This window comes from Geotrypetes seraphini, chromosome 2 (genome assembly GCF_902459505.1).
Source record: "Geotrypetes seraphini chromosome 2, aGeoSer1.1, whole genome shotgun sequence".
Classification (NCBI taxonomy): Eukaryota; Metazoa; Chordata; class Amphibia; order Gymnophiona; family Dermophiidae; genus Geotrypetes; species Geotrypetes seraphini.
The window spans coordinates 387,568,002-387,584,700 of record NC_047085.1 but is presented as its reverse complement, the minus strand read 5'-3'; the positions used below and the strand labels follow the sequence as shown (position 1 = coordinate 387,584,700).

At 41.6% G+C, this 16,699-nt stretch overlaps 1 protein-coding gene and 1 long non-coding RNA gene across 6 annotated transcripts in view; one reads left to right on the top strand and one right to left on the bottom strand.

The window, feature by feature from the left end:
* CREB5 (cAMP responsive element binding protein 5) overlaps positions 1 to 16,699 on the top strand; it is a 786,358-nt gene that overhangs the window by 695,121 nt on the left and 74,538 nt on the right. The gene's annotated exons all lie outside the window — the stretch shown is intronic.
* On the bottom strand, positions 403 to 1,738 carry LOC117354023. Its single transcript, XR_004538096.1, has 3 exons — positions 1,598 to 1,738; positions 1,157 to 1,302; positions 403 to 541 (listed from the first exon to the last, which is right to left on the bottom strand). It is a non-coding gene; the product is annotated as an uncharacterized LOC117354023 (long non-coding RNA).

The window sequence follows — 16,699 nt, the reverse complement described above, 5'->3', positions numbered from 1 at the left end:
ATAAGCCACTCCACTACATTTATAGTGGTAAATGTGAGCCCCCCCAAAAAAATCCAAAACCCTACTCTACTGTTGTTCTGATGATGGAGAATGAAGAGACAGACCTGAGAGCCCCTCAATCAGGAAAAAGGGGTGTCACCCAGAAGGGTGAGGATCCTTCAGACAGAAAAGAGCATCCCATAAACTAACCCAGAACGAAGCATACAGATTAAAATAGAAATATCAAAAGTGCAAGCGGAATTATTTGGCCAAGTCATTCAGTCAAATAAACCACTTTCGGAGTTTCCACAATGCCAGATTTCCTTTGAATTAACAGGAGAAAAAATAAAATGGGATATTCAGAGGCAGTGAAGGTTCCAAACAGAAAAAAAACCAGTCATACACAACATCAGAGCAAGAATAAATTAATAAATTTTTATTGCCAGGAGCCAAACGGTAACCAGTATCTCTGGCAACCCAACACAGTCCAGTCCAAGGTTGCTAGAGTCTCATCCATCAATCAGTCATCAGCAACATCTGAAAGTGTTTTATTTTGTCAGCACTGGGAGACAGAGATAACCAAAAATTAAATTCTCTCATCTCAAATACAAAACTGTGCAGCACTATCTTTTATAATATTACAAAACTGTGATGTACTACTACTATTAAATATTTCTATAGCGCTACTGGACACACGCAGCGCTGCACAGAGTCACAAAGAATAAGAAACTGTCCCTGCACAAAAGAGCTTACAATCTAAACAGCGAGCTGGGTTGGTGGGCAGCGGGGAGTAGGGTTATAGATTGAAGGCTATGTCAAAAAGGTGGATTTTCAGTCTGCTTTTAAACAAGGGAAGGGGCTCGACGGACAAACTCGGGTAATTTATTCCAGGCATAGGGGGCAGCTAGATGAAAGGAACGAAGTCTGGAATTGGCAGTGGAGGAGAAGGGTAACGCTAAGAGTGACTTAACTGAGGAACGGAGTTCACTGGAAGGTGTATAAGGAGAGAGAAGCAAGGAGAGATATTGAGGGGCAGCAGAATGAACACACTTATAGGTCAGCAATAGGAGCTTGAACTGTATGCGATGGCAGATAGGGAGCCAGTGAGGTGACTTAAGGAAAATATATACATGGTTTGTTCAAGCATGCATATCTTACTAATAATATACTTAATTACCTCACCTGCTGTCTTTAGAATCATACCGCCCGCCTTTCTTGACAGAAGAAACATAAAATGATATATTCCAAGCATGCGCAGTTTGCATAATTCGGTCAGGAGGTAAAAGGTCAGAGTTTGACCTCTCACATCATCACACACTTTTGCTAAATTAAAAAAAGAAAAAAAAAGACAGAGGCCTGTTTTTCTTTCATTCGTTTTGTTCTCTTTCCTCACCCTAAATTCTTTCCACTTCACCTTGTGGCTGGGAAAAAAGGTAAATCAGTTACACTACAGGTTAAACTAAATAAACCTGATTTGTAACAATAGTTACAACAAAATGTTAAGTTTTATATTAAACTGTAGTTGCACTACACTGGGTGAATCTACACTACATGGGTGAATCCCTTCATGAAGGTGGTTAATAAATCCCAGTAAATGAATGAATGTAATTATACTCACAAATTATACTCGCACACAATAATGCCAGATGCCGAGAAGCGATCTATAATAGCAAAAACAAAGAGGAATTATACTTCAAAAGGAGTTTTCACTACAAAGAAATAGAAAAAAAAATGTTTTAAAACATGCTGTTTGACTGAAATGTGATTACTGTACTGCTTCTAGCAACCAGAAAAACAAGGGTAACGCCTTACATTACATAATCTGTAAATGCATCAGAGTTGTTCTTCAACTCAGAAAAACACAATTGTACTGTATGTGCATTAGTAACTGCTTCTTTTTTTCATTGCTATTTTAAGCAAACACATTTTAATGTTCTACATCAGTGTTCTTCAACCACCGGTCCCAAACAGTGTTCTTCAACCTCCGGTCCACAGTGCGATCGATGCGGCGTTATCTTCGAGCCAGCTCCCTCTTCATAACTGAATCAGTGCACAAAGCCACGGGCAGTGGCTCCTACAGGCATCCTGCGACTGAAACGGAAGCCTTCTCTCTGACGTTGCAACGTCAGAAGGAAGGCTTCCAGATGAGGCACGGGACATGCAAGGTGCAATTAATACTATTATGGGGGCGGGGTCTGGGGTGGAGATTGGGTAGAGATGGGTGGGGTTTGGCCCATGACTTAGCCCAGTGTTCTTCAACCGCCGGTCCACGGACCGATGCCAGTCCACAGAATAATTCTTTTATTTTTGCCGGTCCATAGGTGTAAAAAGGTTGAAAAACACTGTTCTACATAGTATCTCTGGTTTATAATAAAGCTCAAGAATGCATTGTCAGAGCAAAAAGTAAAACCAGCTAATGTAGCTGGGTAAAAAAAAAATGGATACATTCCTGTGGCGAAGGCCATAAACTATTATTAAGGTAGACCTGGGGATTAATAAATATTTTAAGGAAGTTTTGAATTTACCACAGTCAGATGAAATTTTGGTTCTGAACGTTATTATGGGGCTCATTTTCAAAACAGAAAAACATCATAAAGTGGCATAAAATGGCAGATGGAAGGTTTTTTTGGGGGGATTTCCCTCCAAAGCATCCAAATTGTTATTTTGAAAGCCCAGTTTTTAGACAGTTTTCTTTGCAGTTTGCATGCAATGCGCCTAAATCTAGAGAGGGCATGTTGGAGGTGTGGTTTGGGCGGGACTAGGTGGGTTTATGACCTGGATATTTTTCCGCAATAATAGAACATTGAATAAAATGCCTAGGGCAAAAATTGGGCATTTGGGGCTAGATCTGTTTCAATAACAAAGGCCACAAAGGTGCCCAAACTGACCAGATGACTGCTTGAGGGATTAAGGCATGACCCCATGGCCTCCCCCCCCCCTGGTCACTGACCCCCTTCCACCCTCAAAGATGTGAAAGAAATAGTACATACCAGCCTGTATAACAGTTTCAGATGTTAGGGCCCGTCCTATTAGACCAGCAATCAGTTTCCTGGAGTAGCCTAATGGTCAGTGCAGTGAACTCTAGAGAAGGAAAACCAGGTCCATAACCCACTCTAACTAGTACACTCGTGGTAGAACATGTGAGCAGGGCAGGATTAACCAATAGGCCCAGTAGGCACATGCCTAGGGCCTGAAATAGTCAGGGGGGGGCCCGATGAAGGAGGGCATCAACATTGTTTTTTCCAAACGGCGATGGGCCCCTCCAGCATCGATCGGCAACACGGGTCCCCCCCCCCCCTGATCGGCAACACGGCCCCCCCCTGATAAGCAATGCGCCCCCCCCCCCCCCCATCGACAGAAAGTAAGACAAGCAAGCAACGCGGGTAAGAAAGGCAATGGGAACTGGCAGGGCGTGGGTGGGGCGTGGCAGGGGGGCCCAGTGTACTTGTGTGCCTAGGGGCCCTCAACAAATTAATCCTGCCCTGCATGTGAGCCCTCCAAAATCCACCAAAAACCTATTATTGTGGTGTACAGTACTTATTTTCTGGGATTTATTAACTACTTATTTGAAGTGCAATTGTCTGTTCATTGTTTTCTGCTTGCTGCTGTTTACTGCAGACTACATTGGATTTTCCTTTCTCCCTTTGGTGTACAGCAAGTACAATTCAACATAAAACTTACAATTTTGTTAACAGCATAGCAGTAATAAAAGGACCTAATGTAAACATAAGAACATAAGAATTGCCACTGCTGGGTCAGACCAGTGGTCCATCGTGCCCAGCAGTCCACTCACGCAGCAACACTTAGGTCAAAGACCAGTGCCCTAACTGAGTCTAGTCTTACCTGCATATGTTCTGGTTCAGCAGGAACTTGTCTAACTTTGTCTTGAATCCCTGGAGGGTGTTTTCCCTTATAACACCCTCTGGAAGAGCTTTCCAGTTTTCTACCACTCTCTGGGTGAGGAAGAACTTCCTTTTGTTTGTATGGAATCTAACCCCTTTTAACTTTAGAGAGTGCCCTCTTGTTCTCCCTACCTGGGAGAGGGTGAACAACCTGTCTTTATCTACTAAGTCTATTCCCTTCAGTATTTTGAATGTTTCTACCATGTCCCCTCTCAGTCTCCTCTTTTCAAGGGAGAAGAGGCCCAGTTTCTCTAATCTCTCACTGTACGGCAGCTCCTCCAGTCCCTTAACCATTTTAGTCACTCTTCTCTGGACCCTTTCGAGTAGTACCATGTCCTTCTTCATGTATGGCGACCAGTGCTGGACATAATATTCCAGGTGAGGGCGTACCATGGCCTGGTACAACGGCATGATAACCTTCTCTGATCTGTTCGTGATCCCCCTTCTTAATCATACCTAGCATTCTGTTCGCCCTTTTTGCCGCTGCCGCATATTGCGCGGACGGCCTCATCGACTTGTTGACCAGTACTCCCAAGTCTCTCCAAGTATTGCACTGGACATCCTGTATTCATGTATAAGATTTTTGTTACTGACATGCCTTACCTCACACTTACCACGTTAAACCTCATTTGCCATGTCTCAGCCCATTTCTCAAGCATGTTTATGTCACGTTGCAGGTCTTCGCAATCCTCCTGTGCCTTCACTACTCTGAAGAACTTTGTATTGTCTGCAAATTTAGTCACCTCACTCGTCGTGCCAATTTCCAGGTCGTTTATAAATATGTTGAAGAGCATGAATCTAAGCACCGAACCCTGCGGCACTCCACTCGTGACGCTTTTCCAAGTCCAAGCATTGTCCGTTTACCCCACTCTCTGTTTCCTATCCGCCAGCCGGTTTTTAATCCACGTGAGTATTTCACCCTCAATTCCATGGCTCACAATTTTTCAAAGTAGTCATTCATGCGGAAGTTGAACGCCTTCTGAAAATCCAGATATACAATATTGACCAGGTCACCCTTGTCTATCTGCCTGTTTACTCCCTCGAAGAAGTGCAACAAGTTCATCAAGCATGATCTTCCTTTGCTGAAGCCGTGCTGGCTGATCCTCATCAGATTGTGTTCGTCAAGGTGATCAATGATGCAGTCCTTTATCAGCGCCTCTACCATCTTTCCTGGTACCGAGGTCAGACTCACCAGTCTGTAGTTTACAGATCTCTCCTCAAACCTTTCTTGAAGATCGGCGTAACATTCGCCACTTTCCAGTCTTCTGGAATCCTTCCTGAGTTGAGGCTAATTCAAAAGAAGGTTTATGGTGGATTTTGGAGGGCTCCCCTTACAAAGGCGCTAATGGTGAAATGTGTTACCTGGGACTTTTTATGTATAGTCCACTGCAATTGCCCCTAGGGTGCCCCTGTGCTCTTCTGGGATGTCAGTGTGGCCAGTCTATTAAGAATGCTGGCCTCCCCATATGTCCTAATAGTTGATTTTTGTATATTTTTCCCTTCGACTTTATTTTTTTCTCAACAAATGGTCCTAAAAAATACACACACTAAGCTCAAACACTTGTAGCAAATTTTCTAATTTGAAAATGGCCATTTTCTCTACTGGATTTTTGGATGTCTTCCCCAAAATGACTAGAATCAGATTTAAGAGTATATACACTGTAATACTTCACATTAATATATTTCTTGTCTTAATGTCATAATGTTTTTCTCCAATAACTCTTCACATATATAGATATTTAGGAATAGATTTTCTCCAATATTCATTAATATTCTAATGGAGTAAGACCTCAGCGGCTACATCTGAACATAATCTTTCATTCGAGTTCAGATATATCGTAGCTAGCCTTCTCACTGGTCAGTCCTCCACTATCAACCATAGAAATTATTTTATTTTATTTTTAGTATAATTAATTTTGCTTTACTTAAAGCAATTCTCTTATCTTTATGTGCAAAGCTGATTGGGGCTCCGACATGAATTCAACGTTTCGCAAATGAGCTGTTTCAAGGAACAATCCCTCTATAGCATCAATAAAGGTATCAAAGAAAAAGCTATTTTAACCAACAGTTTTTAACTCTATCACCTAAGAGAGTAGGTCACTCACCATTTAGAAAGACCCGCTGCCAGCCTTGTCAGCTGCCAGCTATGATATGTCGGAACTTGAATGAAATATTATGTTCAGCTGTAGCCACTGAGGTCTTGCTCCATTAGAATATCAGTGAATTTGGGAGGACATTTCTAAAAAGATTGATTCCTAAATATTTATATGTGAAGAGTTATTGGAGAAAAACATTATGGGGCTCATAATCGAAAGAGAAAAACATCCAAAAACTGTCTAAGTGCCGATAATAAAACCGGGTTTTAGATGTATTTCTAAACAACCTAAGCCTTCATAGTGCCACTCAACGTCCAAAGCTAAATGGGGCGTTTCGGGAGGCATGTCAAGGGCGGGAGTTGGGAGAAGCATGGGCCAGCATAGACTTAGTCGTACAGCATGTATAACCGAAAGTTTAACAACAGAGCCTAGACGGAACTTGAACGTTGTGACTTAGACCATGTAAAACATGGTCTAAGTCACAAAAACTCATCAGATAAGCACTTCAAACACATAACACAGACCCCCACACTCTACCCCAGTGATCACCAACCCCCCCCCCCCCATAAAAATTATATTCACAACTTTAAATTTTAGCCTCCAGACCATCATCACCTGGCCGCCTGGCATAGGAAAGCCTAGTTGTCCAGCCCAGAGGCAGCTTAAGTCATCTTGGGGGTGGGTTAGGGACCCATAGAGAGGAGGACCCATGCCCATAAGCCCCTGTAATCACTGCATTGATACTTAAACATGTGCACTCCCCTATACACCTCCAAAACCCTTTTTGACTGGCATATAAGTGGCTCCTGCAGCCATAAGGGCTATTTGGGTGGTAGATAAGTGGGTCTAGGGGATTCTGGAGGTGGTTTGGGGGGCTCACCATGACCTATCAGGGAGCTGTAGTGAGGAGAAGCCATGACACCCTTTTTGAGAAGTTCACAGCAGTGCCCTGTAAGGTACCCCACTATTTAGGTGCCATGTCTGGGTGTTCAGTCCATCACTTTGCAGACCCCTCTCACGTCCAACAGGATTTGTTCTAGGCGTTTTGGACTTGGATAGAAAGTTGGACAGAAATGTGGTATAAAGATGGATGATTTAGCGGCTTGGACAATCAGATCAGCAGGACGTAGAATTAGATGATTTTCAAAAGTAAAAAAAAGTTGGACGTCTCTTTCGAAAATGTGTCTTAGGCTCTTTTTAACTTTGGACGACTTGCGAGATGGCAGTGGTTCATATATGCTGCCAGTAACTGACCTGGAAGTCTTCCTTCTGACATGTTTGCATTTTGCATCAGAGGGAAGGCTTCCAGGTCAGCTGCCGGCAGCATGTAGAAACCTCTGCCAGTGACCTGAAGGCAAACAGAAATGCTGTCCTCTTTTCTGCACTAGTGCCTCATCCATTCATTGACATTCCAAAGCTCAGCCTGCCTCTTTGGTTTTGTGTGCAGAATAGAAAATCATTTCTAGTAATGCTGTGCCAGATTGTCTGCTAAATTTCTATCTAAATTGGCTTCCAGACCCTCCTTTCTCGTGTTGTACCATGATGGCCAGCTCTTCACCACCACTGTTTAAAATCCTATCTAGGCAAATTATTCTATCTGCCTATGCACCAGGCAGTCAAGGTCTCAAATGATCCTCCCATCCACCAGCTACTTGGATCTCTGTACATTCCTAATGACTGAATCACCAACTACCATGGCCAAGTTACACGTTCTCCCCTTTATCCAATAGCACTGAAGATAGCAGACATATCTCATTACAGAAAAACGTCCCATAAATGTACTATGGGTTTTTTTTTTTCTTTTTAAAGTACATTTGTTGCCCATTGAAATAAATGCTCTCAGTTGTTGCCCATTGAAATAAATGCTCTGAGTAGGAGCATGTGAACATCTTAAAAAAAGGTTCATGAATCAAGAGGGTAAACCCATCATTCTGCGGTCCTCAAATCCAGATATCTCATTACCATCTTCATTAAAAAAAAATCTTCGATTTCATGATTGCATTATCCATCCACCATATTATTTATAATTGGAATCACCTAAGTATCATTAGGAAATACGAAGAAATAATAGCACTCAAATAAAATGATATCACTAGTATCACTAGAACTTGGGCTCCTTTGGATAAGTTTTGTAAGGATGTAAATGTTAACCTTACATGACCACATTATAGAGGACTTTATGTCATGAAATACGCAACTTAGGGCTCCTTTTACTAAGCTGCACTAGCAGTTTTAGCGTGCGCACTAGACGCTAACGCCACCATTGAGCTGGCATTAGTTCTTGGCGCGTAGCGCAGGGGGTATCGCACGCTAATCCGCAGTGCGTGCTAAAAACGCTACTGCAGCTTAGTAAAAGAGGGGGGTTAATGTATTGTTCATTTTTGAAATGTATTTTGTATTTGCATTTCAAAGGTATTTTGAAGTATGCAGCTTACTGTGTTGTTTGTTCGTACTTGTATTTAAATAATTTTCAATAAAATATTTAAAAAAAAATAAAGAGGAAAACCCAGAAAATATCAGTGAGTTTGTCAAATCGGTTGACAATGCTCTTTTAAAGAATAATGCCCATGGACTTGAAAATCCAGCAGCAAGGCCCATCAGTTCAGAAGCCATGAATGCTGGGACTTTGCCCAAAAAAACTCAAGTGTGTGTGTACGTTTCAAAACAGCTGCAGCACCATAGCTTTAATCTGTGGTTATTCTAAATACACAAGTATTAATCTCCCGTGCATCTCGGGTCCTATGTACAATGTACGCCACTGCAGAAATCTGACATCAACAATTTGTCACAGTAAAAACTAGCACCCAAACAGAAAGAACTTATAAAAAATTGTCTAGCTGGAGTGCGGAATACAAAATGAACTCTGCAGTTACCAACAGCACTAAAAAGGTGTCCAGAAGGTGATTATGTTGGATGATAACAAGCAGAGACAGAATACCCAGCAGCATGAAGATGGAACACTAAGCCCCCCCCCCTCCCCCATCAAAAAAGCTGACATTCAAATTTCCATTTCTTGGGGCTATCCCCGTGAACAAAGTTTTGCATAAATAAATTGCCGTGTACAACATTTCTCCATTTCTGAAATACTGTTCTACCACATCCTGCGAAGAATTACACTTGTACAGTGTTTATTATTTTGAGTCATTTTGCCTAGCAAGGTCATAGAGTTATTTTTGCTTTCTGTTTTAGCAGTGGCACCCAAACTCTATTGCATAGTTTTGCATTATTGCTGGTTCTGAATAATGTTATACTGTAAATCAATCAACATGCCAGGGTGAAAGAAAATCAACATGCAGCACCTTTTACTGAAGTGACTGTGTAATTTACCAAGGACAGAGTAGTGGGTGATTGGTGAGTGTGGCCTCCTGATTGACTAACTTTTTTGTTAGTGACTCAGGTGTCGTTAAATTTTGGTGTTAACCCCTGTCTCTGGACATGATAGTTACTACAGGGAAGTCTGAGCCCTGGAAAAAGCATGAGTCTACAACGGCTTTGAAGTCCAACTCGGATTTTTTTTAAACCCAGCTATGCTAACTACTTTTAGAAAATCCTCCAGCAACAAATTCCAGAACTTAGTTGTGTATGGAAAACAAATTTCTCCTATGTACTTCAATTCTACCAGTTAGTAACTTCATCGCATGTCCCCTAGTCTTTCTATTTTGTTGAGCATAAACAATTCATTTATCCATTCTACTACACTCTGATTTAAAAACCACCATCATATATCATATATCCCTTCAGCCCTCTCTTCTCCAAACTGAAGAGCCCTAACCACTTTAGACATTCCTCACTGAGGAGGGTTTTTTTTCCATCTGTCTATCATTTATAAATTCTGTTGTATCTTTTTAAAGAAGAGGTAACCAGAATTGCACATTTGAATCATGTAGGATGGGTCAAAGGTCAGATTTCATATTTAGATGCATGTGTACAAAGACTAGGGGGCATGCAATGAGGTTACAAGGAAATACTTTTAAAACCAATAGGAGGAAATATTTTTTAACTCGGAGAATAGTTAAGGTTGTGGTAAGAGCGGATAGCGTAACTGGTTTTAAGAAAGGTTTGGACAAGTTCCTGGAGGAAAAGTCCATAGTCTGTTATTGAGAAAGACATGGGGGAAGCCACTAGTAGCATGGAATGTTGCTACTCCTTGGGTTTTGGCTTGTTGAGATTGGCAAAATGACTTTTTGCTGTGCAGAAGTCAAAAAATGGAACTCCCTTGTGGGCCAAATACAAAACTTCCGTGTAAAAGGCATGTTCTTCTAGTTAATAATTGCCACTCTGGCAAATTTGATGAACTGTTCATAATATTTGTTATTATGGTTTTAGTTCTTAATAAGGGTTTAACATGATTTTTTTAGGATTATTTATATGTCATGATGATTTTGTTCTTAAACTATATATGTAACACTGTGAACCGTTGTTATCAATGGTATAGAATTTTTAAAATAAATACTAGGAACCTGGATTGGCCACCATGAGAATGGGCTATTGGGCTTGATGGGCCTGTGGTCTGACCTAGTGAGGCTATTCTTATGTTCTTATGTACTGAGGTGGTGTGACAAAGCTAGAGAAACCATGCAACACTTATGTTCAGAGAACTGTGGAAACATGCCACCATTTTGCTAAAACACAGAAGACTGCAGGATGAAAACAGACTTTTTAATGATGTGCAGGCTTAAACGTATAAGCTTGAAATCTTTGGGTGGCCCTCAGAGGTTTCTCATATTCACATTGTGGCCCTTTACATGGAAAAGGTTGGAGATCACTGTCATAAAGCAAACTCCATGTCCTGCTAACCCAACCTAACATCGAAAAGAAAGACTTACTTGTCTTGATTTTCAACTGTTTATTACAAAGAAGTAAACAAGAAATATAACTGCATGCAGGTGGTTAAAATGAGAGTTTTGCCCAGGCAGGATGTACTGTAATTTGATGTTCAATGAACTGAAGGGATGTGAATGCCTGAATTACTTCAGAAATTAATGTTGAAGTCGGTTAGAGAAAGATGCTGAGCTTCCGGTAAAAGGGAGATATGTGTTTTGGCGTACAGAAGGACGGCTTGTTTTCTGAGCTCAAGATGAAGAGTTTTGTACTAGAGGAAGAGGTGCAAAGAATACCCGTAAGAACTAGAGTCTCTGGAAATGACCAGTGGGGTCGGAGGTTGAACTTTGGGCTGTGGCAGGAAGCCAGGTAAGTCTCAAGGAGGCAATGAGTCCACCTGCAAGATTTAATTTATATGAACAAATAGACCAATGTTGAACAGGCAGCAGCCAGTGAATAAAAAGGTGCTACGTGTGCTCCTGGCGGGATTCCACCCTACTGCACAACGCAGAATTCCCCAGGGACGCAGAAATACCTGAGGCCTGTGCAGATTTTGGTGTTGGGTCGGCAATCCCTCATTGTGGCCCAAATTGCTGCCGGCAACATCTTCAGGCAGCCTGCGTGAGCTCTGCAGGCTTCCCTATACTGTGGGCCAAACTCGATGTCACTTCCTCTTTTTCGGCGGGACCATGGTAGAAGAAAGCTTGCAGAGCCGGCAGCAGGTTGCCATAAACTGGAAATAGCGTTGCAGAGGGACAGGAATGCTGGATTGGGAACAATGGGGAGAGAGTGAAAGATGCTGGATGGTGGGGGGGACACAGGGTAAGAAAGATGCTGGCTGGGGAGGGACAGGGATGAGAGAAATGTTGGCTGTGGGGTACAGGGGTGAGAGAGATGTTGGCACTTTGTTTTCTCTAGTATAATTTTATGAAAATATTGAATTTTACTGAAATTCTGGATAATTTGCAAAAATATTGTTTAAATGTCAAATAAACTTGTAGAACTTTGCAGAATTTGCAAATTTTGTGCACAGTTTGGGGGGAGGGGGGTTGTGCTGAATTTTGAATTTTTTATTCTGCCAGAGACAGAAAATTGCCGGATATTGAATGTCTGGGTCTTTGGCTGCCAGTCGTCATTCAGACCAGTGCCTAGATAACTGTCAAATAAAGTTAGAGAAGACTTTTTGATGTCATAACTTTATCCAGACACTTACCCAGTTAGTGGACTGAAAATCGCTGCTAACCAAGTATGTCGTCCGTCCGTCGTCCCCCCCCCCCCCCCCCCCCCCCCATGGTAGTCTGTGCTGATATACAACACACTATCCAGTTACTCGCCACTGAATATATCAATGGTAGACCCAGGCACCAGGGTTTAACTGACTAGGAGTGTTCCTACTGGAAAAAACCCACTGAATATATACCCGAGATTATAAACCAGCAGGAAGCTACTGCTTGCTTTGGCTTACAGGCTGCAAACACAATACAAAATGTAAACATGCATACATAACTGTGGGGGGCAGAACAAATGGTATGAATCAAAAAGATGAAAAATGCCTGCAGCCTCCAGCACAGATGGTATAGAGGAAGCCATGTCCAGTGAATACAGGCCCATTAAGAATGGCTGCAGTAATTAAAGAATCCATCTGGAAAACCCCAGTGCCCTTCAATTAGCCTCAGTGCAATGAGGCAGATGGGATTCCCATCCTCTGGGGAGAGCCTTAAGAGAGAGATCTTGAAGATGTCTTCCTTGGACTGATTTATATAGGCAATTATAAGCCTCATTTGCACAAAATTGTGTGATATGGCTATAGCAAGAAAATTAAGAATTTATAAACCATTAATCTTTGGTGTAAACTATAAGTGTTAGTAGAAAAAAAACCTCACAGGTGATCCTTCATCTTTCAGTTAAATCGTTGTTCAAAGGATGTGAATCCCTTGGACTAGGAGGCATGTGGTGAAGCTACTAGGTAGTAGATTTAAAACAAACCAGAGAAAATATTTCTTCACTCAATGTGTAATTAAACTGGAATTCATTGCCAGAGACTGTAGTAAAACCAGTTAGCTTAGCAGGGTTTAAAAAAATATGGCTAATTTCCTAAATGAGAAGTCTATAAGCCATTATTGAGATGGTGTGGGGAAATCCACTGCTTATTCCTAGGATAAGCAACATAAAATCTGTTTTACACCTTGGGATCTTGCCAGGGACTTGTGACCTGGGTTAGCCACTTTTGGAAATAGAATACTGAGCTTGATGGACCTTTGGTCTGTCCCAGTATGGCAACTCTTATGTTCTTATGTTAATGCTTTGGATAGCGTCTTGCTCAGCTGCAAAATTGTCCTCCTTGTAAATGCCCAAGTTGCATGCTTCAAAGAAGAGGCATAGCCAGAAGTCCATTTTGGGGGTGTGCCAATATTCTTCCCCCTCCTGCCCCGCCCTCCTATAATCATGGCCACCCACTGTAATAAAATACTACCTTTGCAGCCGAAGACATCTTCCTCCTGAGTCACTCTGGCAGCAGCACTCTTAGGTGCACTTCAGCTGCTAATGTCTGCTCTGCTGCACATGCTCAGTTGAACCTGAACTGAGCATGTGCGAGCGAGCTAGCATTAGCAGCCAAAGCATGCCTGAGTGGATTAAGTGCTGTTGTAGTGTACAACCCAGTTAGGCGATGTCTTTGACTGGTGGGGCTTTGGCATCCCCTCTAGCCATGAAAGCAGAGGTGTCCTGAGCCGAAGGTGATGGGGACCAGGCCCCTGAGCCCCCCGCCCCCATGGCTACACCACTGTTTTAAAGTGTTTGAACCTACACCAGTATCATTTGTGTTTTAGCACAAATCACTTTGCCTTGTGTGTGAAAAAAGTGGTATAGTAAATAAATAAACAATGATCGCTGATCCAGGTCACTTAGAAAAGTGACTGAGATTTGCATAAATGTTTGTTTTGGCCTCTCTTTCCGTAAGGGTAGTACAGTAATCCCCCCAAATTTGCAGGGGTTCCTGGAAAACCTGTAATTTGGTTTTTATAGACAGGAGAGGGCAACTGGGCGCCGAGGCAGGAGAGAGCAGCTGGGGTGCCGGCGGGTGCAAAATTACTCACGATATGCTCCGACTGCCTCTTCCTGTTGCTAAAGTCAGGCTACACCAATCAGGAGCAGCTGTGACACGCAGCTCCTGACTGATGTAGCCTGAATTTAGTACAGGAAGAGGCGGCCGGAGAATACCGTGAATTAGTGAGTCCGCTATTCGCGGGGAACACTGTATTTCAAATTTTAATAAATGATATATAATAAACAATTTTGGTTTTCATTTGCAAGCTCTGCTGCAGCAGTATGGTACACATAGGTGAGTGGAGCAGAGCTAAACTTGGCAGTAATCAGGCCAGTATTAAATACAAATATTGCTTATATTGAAAAATAATAAAAATTTCTGAACAAAAAAAAAAAAAAAAAATTGCTGACATTTTAGTGGGATTATAATTGGAAATTGCAATCTATCATTTTGAAACTCTATTTTTAAACAGATAAGCATTCTTATGCAGGTATACATATGTATGAGTAGTGCCATCTCTGTGAATAATCTCTTCTCCCCAAGCATGCCACACAGAGCGAGAATAGGAAAATTTATTTAAAAATTTATATGCCGTCTATACTCTAAGCAGTTTCCATTAAAATAACATTCATAAGTATATTTTAATGCCTAAAAAATTTCAGCTCACTCTCAACATAGTCTAAATTTCATAAATAATTATAGAACTGCTCAACAGGCACTACAGAAGGTACTGGTGTCATAAAATTCACACACATCTTAGGTTGCAATTGCCTCTACATGTGGACATCTACAAATAACTTACCTCCCCCCCCCCTTTTTTTACTAAACCGCGATAGCAGTTATTAGCGCAGGGAGCCACACTAAATGCGCCACGCTCCTCCCGACACTCATAGAGTCCTGGCAACTTATTCCAAAGGGACACCCCTGCAATGGAAAACATTCTTGATTGTGTAATCACGTACTTCACTCCCTCTTCCATTCTTGCTATTAGTTTCATGCCATCTTCTGATCTCAGGACACTGTTTGGTCTATAGACTTTCCACAGAGCTTCAAACCAGGAAGGGACTGATTGATATAATGTCTTGGAAAGGACTTAGAGAGAGGAAGAGATCACAGGTCTGCAACTAAAAAGCTGTTTGATTATTTTCATCTAATTTCTATGTATTTTGGTGTGCTGAAAACAAATAAAATATTGAAAAAAAACTCCTAGACATCATGATTTGCCACAAAATGCAAAATTGTCTTCAAATTTATCTTTTTTTTTTATATTATGGGTTTTAACCAAATTTAAAGTCCAAATTACTATTAATTAATTCACATAAGTGCATTTAAGATATAAAATGCCCAAAAAAACCTTAAAGGGGTTGTCCGAGTTAGGTAAAAAAAAAAATAGCACTGTAAATCTGATGGTCAGCAATATATACATAAGCTAAGCAAGTTTTAGGGGAAAAAATAATATTTCTTCATTTTCCTAATTCTCTTGTGGCCCTTTGTTGTTATTTGCAGGTAAACAATATCTGCCCCTCCCCCCCTGCAAAGGGCGTGAATACAAGTGCTGCTCTGAGTGACATGTCTGACTATTGGGATAATCAGCCCTGAGTCTGTGCTTTTAATGGTAGAGGGGGTTAATCTTTCCAGAAGAATCCAGTAGGAGGGAGACTCAGGGCAGATAGCAGCAGCTCCAGTCAGTGCAGGGGGGCGTGGCCAGCACTGTGACGACTCGTATAAAGACAAAGAGCTGCTCTCTCCTGCAGTCCACACGTGTGCTCGAATCATCATCAGGTTCTTGGTTCTAGGCTGTTCACACTTTTTTATCGCAGTTCATGTTAGCTCGTCATTCTTCAACCGTTATGTTATGGCTCAGTGAAAGTGTATTAATTCACCAGTTTCTGTTTCATCTGTGGTGAATATACAGTGTTGAAGCAAGAGCAGAATATTACAGACTTTGTGAAAAAAGTATACGTCGCATACTTTGGACTAAAAATTTGAGATCAAGATAAAGTTTGAGCGCCTCATAAAGTGTGCAAACGGTGTGTTGAGGACCTGCGAAACTAGTTCAAGAGTAAGAAAAAATCTTTCTGTTATGGGATTCCTATGGTATGGCGAGAGCAAAAGAACCATAGTGACGACTGTTACTTTTGTTCATGCGATGTGAAAGGGTTTAATTCCAAATGGAAGCATTCCATTTCATACCCCAATCTTCACTCAGCAATTCGTCCCATTCCCCCATGGCACAGATATACCAGTACCCAAGTCCCCTGCTACCTTGGAAGAGATACCTAGCTCCGATGAAGGTGAAGTCATACCTGAGCCAGATGATGAATCAAGTTCTTACTTTGAAGATGATACAAAATCAAAATTGTTTTCTCAGGAGGAGATGAATGATTTGGTAAGAGACTTGAATCTTCCCAAAGATGCCGCTGAGTTACTCGGATCAAAGCTGAAAAGCAGGAATTTATTGTTGCCAGGAGTGTCATCTTCATGGTTCAGACATCGTGAAAAGGAGTTCGTTCCTTACTTCGCCCAGGAAGACAAGTTAGTTTATTGCATCAATGTCGAAGGTCTGATGGGTCAATTTAAAATCCAATATGATTCAAAGCATTTGCGTCTTTTTATAGATTCTTCAGAAAGAAATCTCAAAGCAGTTTTACTCCACAACGGTAGTTTTTACACTTCCATACCTGTAGTTATTCCGTACACTTGAAGGAAACCTACGAGAACTTGGAATTGGTTCTTCGTAAACTTAAATATGAAGACCATGGTTGGCAAGTGTATGGGGACTTGAAGGTCTTGTGCATGCTGCTCGGGCAACAAGCCATTACCCTTGTTTTCTGTGTCTATGGGACAGTCAAGAC